General features: G+C 40.0%; 1 long non-coding RNA gene across 1 annotated transcript in view; it reads right to left on the bottom strand.

Annotated features, from left to right (window-relative positions):
• Positions 1-8458: 8458 nt before the first annotated feature.
• The window catches only part of LOC138686297 (uncharacterized), a 39380-nt gene continuing 37249 nt past the window's right edge, over positions 8459-10589 (bottom strand). The window contains exon 3 of the long non-coding RNA XR_011325633.1: positions 8459-8797. This is a non-coding gene — a long non-coding RNA (uncharacterized lncRNA). The remainder of the gene's footprint in view (positions 8798-10589) is intronic.

Raw genomic sequence — 10589 nt, 5'->3', positions numbered from 1 at the left:
AATTCAAACAATACTCACTTCATTTATGGAAGCTTACTTTAAACGCAAGTCTTAAGACATTTCAGAGTAGATGCATATAACCTAGTAACCACAGAAATAAAATAGTCTTTAAATTCTGTTTTTCTTTCCCTCCAGACAGGGTGGGGAATCCACCCAGAATTATTTTCCTGTTAACAGGGATTAAAAAGGAATGGCTTTTAAAGATTTGAAACTTTCCATTCCCACTGTCTACATTTCACTTGTGCTACTCAGCATAGATGGACTACATCTCCTGCAAAGAAGATGCCAAGGAAAAGTTACCATTGCACTAGGAGATCTACTGTCAGAAAGTTTTAATAAACTGCTCATTTTCTTAGAAGATAAAAAAAATCATGTTATATATTTTAAAGGAAAATATTTACTTGTCTTTTTGTCTGCTCTTCAACATGCAGTGTGAGTTTTTGAATATTAGTGAAAACTTAAGAGAAAAGAAAAATAGAGCACTAGCCAGAAATGAGGTATGTCAGCAAAATCACCAAAGCTAAAGGATATAGAAAACTTGCTGCACAAAAAACCACTGGAAATTTGTTTCTCCAAAAACAACTTCTCAGAGGAAAATCAGTTGTGATATGGTAAACAGTTACAGTAAATGATAAAATACAGTGCATCATACCAGCTTTTTCTCATTAAAGTGAATCTGTGTGAAAAAAAACCCTGGAATTAAAGTAAAAGGAGTAGAATTTATCAGGCTTGTTCTTAATGATTAAAAGACATTTAGCAACTTGAACTAAAAATCCATTACTGATATTCTTGAAGTATATATACTTCTCAGTTTTATACAGTTTTTTGGTTACCTTACAAGACCAAGCAGTCTGCTTGCTTGTATCTCACTTTGTACCCACTCATTTTCTTCAACACTGACAGCAGGACTGATTTTTTTAAAAAGAACATAACTTTCAGCTTTTGAAAATAGTGAAGAGAAATGTATTAATCCTACTGAGGAAAATACATAGTTTTCTATGATGAGGAGTATTTGTCATCACCACATAGTTTTCCATATATTTAGTGTGAGGTACTACCTGTTTTTATTTTAGAATTGTATGCTAGGAATCAGTGAAAGAGTATTCTAAAAGTCTGGCTGCACTTTGGCAATCTATGTAAATGGAAATAAATTATGTTCAACAAAATACACATTGTTATGGATAAGTGCTACTGAGATTAAATTTATCCATGGTCACTGAATTAATGATGTGGCTTTTTTCTGTTTGGTCTGTGCAATAATAATCAATAACATAGAAGACAGCATTTTTGCAGGAATGTCAAATAGACTTAAAAAATAGAAAAAATGTAGAAGCGCTGGCTTCCTTTCAGGTCTTACGTTTGGTGGTTCTAATACAGGAATTGTCCTTACTGCCTTTGTGTGTTTCACTCTCATGAAGGCAATTTGCTTAGGTAGGGGCTGAAGAGTATCAGCTAGTAATACTCTTCATTGCTCCAAGCAAATATTTCTTTCTCCCCTCCTTCTAGCATTGGTTTAAACTGATGTGACAATAGCACTAATTATGACCTTAGCATGGATTATCACATTAATATAGACACATTTTTTATAATACACCTAGTTATCAAACAGTGTTGAACACAGACCTAATGTTCCCTATGAAGCAATAAGTGAATCATGACCTCCCAGGGTACAAACTGAGAAACTTCCACCTACTTGGGAGTTTTGCTTTTTTTTTTTTTTTTTTTTTTCCCCCTCTGTGCCCATGATATAATAGAGGATGTGATATAAAATATATAGAGATGTGGTTTGTTTGTGCAGCTGAATTGTCTGGAACAATTCAGGCCTCACCTGCAAATCTAATTGCTCTTTAATGAGATTTCTGATGTTGAATCTGGTTCAACTAATTGAAGAAGATACATTATCATTCTCTATTTTTGTCCATATTAGAGTTGTTGCTTGAGATAGCAACTGGTAATATTGCTGTGCTAAAAGGCAATATCAGTCCCAATAGACTGGCCATTTTCACAATAAACTCCTAATGCCACCCTAAAAGCATGCTTTCTGTCATTTAATTCAGTTCAACTTTCTTCAATTAAATGACAGAAATGATAGAAAGCATGGAGGTTTTGGTCCATTTTTTTTAGACCATTAATTACCAGTTTTCACTAAAAGTTATAGATACAGTGGATAAAATAATGGTTATTCTTAAACCTGCAGTGATCTTACAAGCACAGTGAAAGTAGGTAGAAAGAGGCATTGAATTGCTTAATTCCAGACATTGCCTACAGTCCCACTCATAATGTGACTATTTCCATGCAGTGTTGTTCTGCATTTAAGGTTCTTCTTAATCGTCACTGTGATATCATGAAGTATTTTTCTGAGCAGGTGACTGAATGGGAAATGGTGATAAAAGTCCACAGAAAACCAAGCAGCAAAAAAGACAATCCTCAACTTATAAAAGTACTTTTCTTCCCTTCGTTTAATGGAATTTTTCACAATTCTTTCATGCAAATAGATGACACTTAACTGCAGCTATCAGGTGTTACATTCAAAGCCTGGATCTGAACCTCTTGATATGGTGTCCTGCACAGATTCCACAGGCAAATAAATTACAAAATCTAGTCACTCCAAATTTTTAACTTTGAGAAGAATGACTATAAATTCTACAACTTAATACATCAAAATGAAACTTTCATTGCAATTTTTTATCTTCTTTCCCTCTTGGTGAGAAGTTTCTTCCATGCATCTTCTACAAAGACTCCATGTCTTTATTACATAAATAATACATAATAAACACTTTTTATGCTATCAATACTGTTGTGTGGGCATAATAGTTCTTGTGCACAATCTCACTTTCTGAAAGTTTCTAATACCTTGTTAACTAAACCTTGAAGTTTATTCAGTGTATTTTTAACTCCATTTGCAGTTTAAAAGCACATGCACATACATTAATTTTTAACAGTTGCCAAGTGAAAGAAGATTTGTTTGTGATTCTTTAATTGCATTTAATTTACTGTATTATTATTAATCATTTGATTCTAGTGTTCATTGACTTAAAGAATCATTGGAGGGTTTAAAATTATTTTTTTCCCCTTCCTCTTTGATTAATGACTTCACTTCTGGACATCTTTTTTCATCTGTCTACCTGTGAAGCATGGAAAATGGCAACATAAACTCAGATGGTGGGTGGGATGTCTTGGAACATCTAGATGTATTAAGGAGTAGAGATGTGTGCACAGCATTTGTGCCTCACATGCTTATGTTTAAACCAGTTGCTCGTAGATGTTAGAAAAAATGTCTAAGTTTGTCAGGATGTACCTCACTGTATGGGTTCTTCAGGATAACAACTGAAGATCAACAGAAAATACTTCACTGATTTTTCCTAAGTATTCTAGGATGAGCTTCATCAGACCCAGCTGATATGAAAATTTCTAACATATTTAAGTAGTCTCCCTCCTGGTTTTTGTTTGTTTTGTTTTGTTTTGTTTTGTTTGGGGGGGGATTTTTTTTCCTTTCAAACTTGAGATCTTTTCTCTTCCTTTATCAGTTTGACAGGCTATGTCCAAGTGGTAGGTATTTTAGGAAAGAGTGATTTAAAAAGAAATTAAATATTTTGGCATTTTACCTCTGCTGATACCTCTCTGCCTTTAGTTTTGACCAAGAAATTTAGTCCTGATTGAACAACATTTTATATTTTGTTTCTCCTGCTATTTACTAACAAGTTACTAATCTCTCCTTGTGAGTTATTAATTTCTCCTTAATCTCAAACATTCCTTTAACTGAAGGAGAATCTTTCAACTGAGGACTACAGAAACTCCTGTTACATTTTCAGAATTCTCACTTTGTTTCTGCTGAATTAAAAGTGATTGTTAGGTTATGTGATAAAGCTCCATGGAACTCAGAGAGACAATGGCATGAGGGGGAACTCAAATTATAGCCTACCAAACCCATCACAGCAGCCATCAGCTCATGAAAGGCCCAACCATCTGCACAAGCCCAGAAGATGGCAGGGAATCACAGTGGAGGTGGGGACCGAAAGCAAGGACTAATGAAGAAAAATCACCTTGTTCGGGCTCCTGCCAGGGCTGTCCCGGCAGAGCCTTCAGCCCCAGCGTCCAGGCGACACACCCACCACCGTGAGCCACGGGGAGCAGCTCTCCGGATCATCTCTCAGACTGAGGCAGTTGCTGCCAAACAGTGGGACACGTTCTGGGCTGCACGGGAAAAGCGGTTGCGGGTGGCACAGGACTTCTTTGGGGATGTTTAGGGGAGGAACCAAAGGCGGGACAAGAGAGAGGTGTGGGTGGTTTGGGGAGGAACAGGAGTAGGGAAAAACAGAGGGGCAAGGGGATCAAAATTAGGGCCAGTCGCGTGTCGACGGTTGGCCGGTCAGTGTGCTTGCCTGGCCGTGCCCTGCGCCTGGTCAGCGCAGTCTGCCCCGTCTCCCTATTAAATTCCTTCCTGGCTCTGTCCTGGGGGAGGTCCGTCTGTCCTGTGTGCACGTGCGTGTGCGGGGGGGCTGTGAGCGCAGCAGCTGGGGTCAGAGCACGGGGCGGAGGGCTCCTGTGTCCCTGGGGCAGCGACTGAAGTGAGTGCGGGTGTGCCAGAGAGAGCGTGAGCACCAGTGAAGATCAAGCCGCACGGGCCGCTGAGCAGGTGACGTGGCCTGGGAGCAAGGGGGTGCGCGGGTGTCTGCCGGCCAGCCCTGGCTGTGCGAGACCCTGGGTGTCTCTAGTGGTGAGAGCACGGTGGGTCGGCTATGGGACCAGGGGAGTCGCGTCCGGCTCAGGGGGCAGTGGGACGGTCTGTACCAGCAGCAGGACAGGGCCTGCGGCCTCGGGGGCTCCTACACGCAGGGGCCAGCAACTGGGGAGACTGGGACCCGGGGGCCAGCTACTGGGCAGGCTCTCAGCCTGAGCCCAGCTGCTGGAGGGCTCCGCCTTGCCCATGTGTGTATGTTCAATCTCACTAGTGGACTTTCATCCTGTCCAGCCAGAGGGGGGAACAGGATGAGGCCATTGGTGTTGTTTATATCTCTGTATATATGTAGTGTGTACTTGTGCTTTGTGTATGTGTCTGCTGGGAACACATCTTCAGCCTTGTGACTGCTTGGACCTGAGGATGCAGAGCGGTGGCAGCAGCCTCGCTGCTCTTGGGCTGTTGGATCCTGCTGAAGCTATTTTGCTCTATAAAGTGACCACTCTATTCCACATCATCCCTGAACGCCATGTTGTTCATTGCCCATTTCCTTAGGATGAGGAACTCTTCTTATGTGCACAAATATATAAAAAAGACCATAGAAAAATATGGAATGTTATATGTATTTTTTATATACCTGTATAGATAGTCTTTTACAGATATAGCAGCATGGAAGGACAAAAAGCAAAAAGTCTAGAGATGTCAGACTGCCAGCTGTCACCCCAGATAACTGACTACTGAAGTTTCTTTGACTTGGAGTTAAATTTATTTCTGATCTATGTGTAGTGGGCATGTGTTAGTAGATACGTGTATGGCACAGCTTCTGACATTAAAGATTATTGTGACAGATATGCTCAATGGCAGCAGATTTGGTGACTAAGCAATAGTTTTCCAAAAACAATGTTAAGCCCATTTTTCCTGTTCTAGGCATACTGTACAAACATGCCCAGGCATTGGCTAAAAGGCAAATTGGTTTCTGAAATAACCAGGGCTTTTAAAACCATTTTTAGCATTGTTATGCTTCATAAATTACAAACAACCGATGGAAAGAACATTTAAACCAACTTTTAAATAGGCTGTTAAAGCAAAATAATGTTCAATACTTTCTTACTAGTAATGAATTAAAGCCACCGTCTTTGAGTATTTTAACAAGATGGTCAAAACCAAGATATGTTGACATTTTAAAGCACTGTCTGAGAGGTAAGAGCTTGCCCATGGCTGTATAGTACTAGCCTTCAACCTGTCTCCAGCCAAGAATGTGCTGATCATGATTTCCTAATTAAAACAGGAAAACTGAGAGCAAAAATACACTTTACAGAGGTTCTGGCCATCACTCTCAGGTAAGTTGTGTTTGACAATATGACAGACATTAACTGGAAAAGAGTTAGGCTGTTTAACTATGTATGTAGATGAACACCAGCAGATGTCTTTGTCTTTTCTTTTTTTTTTTCTTCAGCAGACTGCTAATTGAAAGCATTCATGGATAGAAGTTGTACCCTAGCTAGTAATGGATTAGATCCATTAGAATGATAACTAAGCTATTTGTTTTCAACCATGTCTTAAATTTATTTTTAACATTCACTTATCTTCTAGTTATGTCATGTACTGCACATGTATATCATCCAACATTTATTAAGGAAATACAGATTTCAAACAGTTGAGAAAGGTTCTGTGAGGGTCTAGCACAAAGAAATAAAAAATTTATAAAAGACTATAAAACCAAGAAAGCAATAAAGGCTCAATCCACCAGTCTGCAGGCATTCAAATTCACAGTGACTTTAGTGGAGGTTTTCAGTGGGGCAGGAATATTGTACCAGACTAATATGGATGTGCAAGAAAGCAGGCATGTTTCTTCAGTGAACCATTTGCTGTTGTTGTTTTCCTGCAAAGGTTTCTATGTGTAGGGATTTTTAGAAGTGAATCTCAGAATTTTCCTTCATTGTAAAAAAGACTGTTATCATGGCTCATAACCATACAATTGTGCCAGCGTTTCATTCAGTATGATTTGAACTAGCATAACATAAAATCACAGGTGGATCACTAAGGATCACAAATTATAAATGAACATGTGTAGTATAAAAAGAAAATTTCAAACTGTCACTGTAACTTATGAAGTGGCATGTATTTTGCCACAAAGAATAGAAAATCTACAATTATTCTGTGCAAGTCACTATTTTTTTTTTTCCTTTTGTGGAGAAAGAGGGTGTGGAATAACTGGAGGTGACTTAGAAATTAAACCTATATTAAAGGTACGGCATTGTTCACACTTTAAGGAAAGAACATAGAAGAACATAGAAAAAGCTTTCAGGGTGGAATGCAACTGGTATGCAAGGAATCCATTCCATAGTGGTTCCCTAGACAACATTGCCTGCAAACTGGCACCGAGGATGGAAAAGGATGAAGACTCCATGGCCAGGCTCTGTGAATCACTGCAGAGATGGGAACTTCATGGTACTATGGTACTGATAAACTGCATATTTGACCCCCTGGGCCAACAGTCTGTCATGTTTTGACAAAATGCTGCCATTTGTGTGAACTTTGCTCATTACAATGTCATTAACATACCAAAACACACCTCCATCCCAAAGACAACCTGCCTCCAAGGTGCGACCACCCCCTCACTGAGCTTGTGCTCTGAATTTTCATTAATCTATACCTTTAAAAGCGAAGAGAGAGAATTTTATACCAATCATAATAAAGGTATGTATGACTAGAGTCACTCAAGCTCCACCTTGAAGTAAAGAATTGTATAAAAATGGCCTAAGAAAGGGGGAATGTTAGGGAAGGTATCATTGAAGACAAGTCAGGGAAGATACCATCGCAGACTACCCCTGAATCCTGGGATCAGTCGGCTGGCTGACCCTCCCGTCCCCCCCATAGGGATGCCTTTGGGTAAGATCTGGACTATATCGAGTGCTTACTCAGAAATATCTCTCTATAAAGTCGCTTTTCTGATTTTGCACACTGTATTATTCATAATCTTAATGCTTGCACATGCTTTTGCAGACTGTATTTGTCACTAGCAATCCAGAAGAACCTGTAAATCTGTTGCTTTAATAAACTGCACTATTCATTAAGCTAGCCATAAAAGTTTCTCATTGGGTGACGCCAACTCTAAGTCTGGCCATGTGAGTCCATGGAGCGCGACTAAGCTGAAAGCGCTATTAGTGAATCCATAATCACGAGAGTTCAATCAGTTGAATACGACCAGACTAATAGTGCCAAATTAGATATCACTCAGAATCTAAACCTAGCCACCCCCAGCTCCTCTGATATCTGAGGATAAGCTGGAATGCAAGGGCGTTTATTTTCTGCCAAATTACCCTTTTACATGACAGAGGGAGAGAAAGATTATCTTATGTTCCTTGTTGCAATGCTGTAAGTTGCTCCCTCATATGCAATTTTTGCTTCATTGTTACCAGAGAGGATATTTTCAGTGCTGATGATCAACTTCATTAAAAGTTTCTTTTAGAATATGCATAAGGCTTTTGTTAGGCATTTTGCTTTGCTGCTGCAAGTTATAAATGTATCTATGTTCATAGCTATGCCAGCCAATACATGTTTTGTTCATACATCATTGAGGTCTAAGGAAAAATTTCTGGCAACTTTCCTAAGCTGTTTTCAGCTCTACAGTGATTGAAGATGTGGATGCTGACAGATAATATATCTTTTTAACTATCAATACTCTCCATTGAATTACTATAATTTCTTCAGTGGAAATTATGGTTTTGTTCTTCTGATGAGAAATGGTTGAAAAGCTTGAATGGGGGAGTGAAAAACTAGGGTTTATGTATATGGATAGAAAGCAAAGGTAAAGCAACCAGAATACTGCCATCCTACTGTCTATCCAAACATTTTTATTTGTATATTTCTACCCTTTACAAGGAATAGGAGAATCACAGTTCAAAGTCACTGCCATCATTCAAAAGTCAAGGGTGTAAAAATATATTCCATTTTAGATGATCTTGGCATTTCATTCTTGATTTAGAAAATACACTGTCCGGAAGTGTCACTTTTTCATGACAATAGGTAAAGACGACAGTTGATTGCAGTAGACAAGTGCTAAATGAGACTTGAAATACTTTGACAGCATATTATCAGGATTTTTCTGTCATTCAACTGAGGGAAAATAAGCGTTAAAGCAAATTTTTTCCTTTCTAACCAAAGAATATTGAGAGAAAATACATTATTCATACTGTAATTTATCAGCCGGTAGAATAAACACATCCAACAGTTATGCGTTAGTTTTCTAACTAATTGTATTTGCATTTATTTACTAAATGGTTTCTTCAATTAGGAATTCATTGTGCTGGGCACTGTAGAAGTACACAACAGCAAGTTGGTCTATGCTTTAAGAACCACGTAAAATGAACCATACTTAAGGTGGACTTTGACTCACTCTCTCCTCTTCAGTTCCTGATCATTGCAGTTTCTCTCTGTTCCTTGCAGTTTCTATTAGTTTTGGGTCTGTGTGGCAGGGTTTTGGTAGTGGGGGAGGGGGCTACAGGGGTGATTCCGGTGAGAAGCTGCTAGAAACTTCCCTGGCTCCAAGTTGGAGCTGCCTCTGGCCCAGGCCGACCACATCAGTGATGGTGGTAGCGCCTCTGGGAGAACAGATTTAAGAAGGGGAGCCTGCAGTGGGAGAGGGGATTGGAATGTGAGAGGAACACCTCTGCAGACATTGAGGTCAGTGAAGAAGGAGGGGGAGGAGGTGCACCAGAGGAGGGGATGCCCCTGCAGCCCATGGTGAGACGGCAGGCTGTCCCCCCAAAGCCCATGGAGGTGAGCAGTGGAGCAGATGCCCACCTGCAGCCCTGGGAGAAGCCCAAGCTGGAGCAGGGGGATGTCCCCAAAGATGGCCGTGACTCCATTGGAAAGCCCGCGCTGGAGCAGTTTGTGCCTGAAGGACTGCAGCCCACGGGAAGGACTCACACCAGAGAAGATTGTGAAGGACTGCAACCCATGGGAGTGACCCCATGGTGGAGCGGGGGAAGAATGAGGAGTCCTCCCCCTGAGAAGGAAGGAGCGGCAGAGACAACGTGTGACAAACTGACCTTAACTCCCATTCCCCGTCCCCCTGCGCCTCTGAGTGGGGATGAGGTAGAGAAATCGGAAGTGGGGTTGAGCTGGGAAGGAGGGAGGGGTGGGGGGAAGGTGTTCTAAGGTTTGGTTTTACTTTCCATTATTCTTGTTTTGATTTGATTGGTAGTAAATTAAATTGATTTTCATCTTTACCCAAGTTGAGTCTGTCTTTTGCCAGTGACCGTAATTGGTGCGTGATCCCTTCCTGTCCTTGTCTCGACCCATGCTTTTCTTTATATTTTCTCCTCCCCATCCCACGGTGGGGGAGGAGTGAGCGAGCAGCTTTGTGGTGCTTTGTTGCTGGTTGGGCTTAAACAACATTATTCCTGAATAAAGATGAAGAACAAATTTGTGCTTATGAAGTCACAGAGTTAATTTCTGTCCATTTAGACCTAAATAATTTTTAACCATATTTACAGTGGTCAAATCTAATCAAGTCTAATTAATCAGACCAGTGTAAATACAGTCTCACTCTTCTTACATTGCTCATTGACTATGTAGTTCGTCTTGCCATTTTTTATAACAACACCAAAACACCGTACAGAGTCACACACACGTGCAACTATATCTTGAGAAAACAGACAAAGAAAATGCTGGAAAGAGACAGTATGTGTGTTTTCAAGTGAGGCACTCTGTGGACTTGTAATTGATCTCTACTAATCCTAGTAAAATAAGGTGTGCCAGTCTACAAGGAAAATCAGGATATATATGATTTTCAAATCAGCTTTCCAGTAAACATACTAATAATTTTTCTATTCTATAGTGTTTCTTCTAATAGAGTCATGAAAAAGCAAAGCTGGAAAGGATCTCAAGATGTTACCAAGTTCAT

This window comes from Haliaeetus albicilla, chromosome 8 (assembly GCF_947461875.1).
Source record: "Haliaeetus albicilla chromosome 8, bHalAlb1.1, whole genome shotgun sequence".
NCBI lineage: Eukaryota > Metazoa > Chordata > Aves > Accipitriformes > Accipitridae > Haliaeetus > Haliaeetus albicilla.
Note: the sequence above shows the minus strand (reverse complement) of the source record. Positions and strands in the feature narration are given on the sequence as shown.